Here is a 1,090-nt window from a genome sequence, read left to right as displayed (position 1 = left end):
TTCAGAGTTCTCTGTCTGTTGCTGAGTGGATGATGGAAAAGGTTTATTATTGTTAAACCTGTTTCTTCCACCATTATTAAAGCCATGTTGAGGCTTTTGATCCTTCCATGAGAAATTTAGATGATTTCTCCATGATGAGTTATAGGTGTTTCCATAAGGTTCACCTAAGTAATTCACCTCTGCTATTGCAGGGTTCTCAGGATCATAAGCTTCTTCTTCATAAGAAGCCTCTTGAGTACTGTTGGATGCAGCTTGCATTCCATGCAGATTCTGAGAAATCATATTGACTTGCTGAGTCAATATTTTATTCTGAGCCAATATGGCATTCAGAGTATCAACCTCAAGAACTCCCTTCTTCATAGGCGTCCCATTACTCACAGGATTCCTTTCAGAAGTGTACATGAACTGGTTATTAGCAACCATGTCAATGAGTTCTTGAGCTTCTGCAGGCGTTTTCTTTAGGTGAATGGATCCACCTGCAGAAGTGTCCAGTGACATCTTTGATAGCTCAGATAAACCATCATAGAATATATCCAGGATGGTCCATTCTAAAAGCATGTCAGAAGGACACTTTTTGGTCAACTGTTTGTATCTTTCCCAAGCTTCATAGAGGGATTCACCTTCTTTCTGTCTGAAGGTTTGAACATCAGCTCTAAGCTTGCTCAGCTTTTGAGAAGGAGAGTACTTGGCTAAGAAAGTCGTGACCAGCTTATCCCAAGAGTTCAGGCTGTCTTTGGGTTGAGAATCCAACCATAATCTAGCTCTGTCTCTTACAGCAAAAGGGAAAAGCATGAGCCTGTAGACTTCAGGATCTAGTCCATTAGTCTTAACAGTATCACATATCTGCAAGAATTCAGTTAAGAACTGAAAATGATCTTCGGATGGAAGTCCATGAAACTTGCAGTTCTGCTGCATCAGAGAAACTAATTGTGGTTTCAGCTCAAAATTGTTTGCTCCAATGGCAGGAATGGAGATGCTTCTTCCATGTAAATTGGAATTAGGCGCAGTAAAGTCACCAAGCATCTTCCTTACATTATTATTATTTTCGGCTGCCATCTCCTTTTCCTGTTCGAAAATTTCTGAAAGGTTT

At 40.2% G+C, this 1,090-nt stretch overlaps 1 non-coding gene across 1 annotated transcript; it reads left to right on the top strand.

Moving 5' to 3' along the window:
- The first annotated feature begins 552 nt into the window (after nt 1-552).
- Nucleotides 553-660, top strand: LOC148563806 (small nucleolar RNA R71). The gene has a single exon (XR_015884155.1). It is a non-coding gene; the product is annotated as a small nucleolar RNA R71 (small nucleolar RNA).
- The last annotated feature ends 430 nt before the right edge of the window (nt 661-1,090 follow it).

The sequence above is a fragment of the Arachis ipaensis genome, chromosome B5 (assembly GCF_059453495.1).
Source record: "Arachis ipaensis isolate K30076 ecotype BB chromosome B5, ASM5945349v1, whole genome shotgun sequence".
NCBI classification, from domain to species: Eukaryota; Viridiplantae; Streptophyta; class Magnoliopsida; order Fabales; family Fabaceae; genus Arachis; species Arachis ipaensis.
This window is presented reverse-complemented; position numbering and strand designations above follow the sequence as displayed.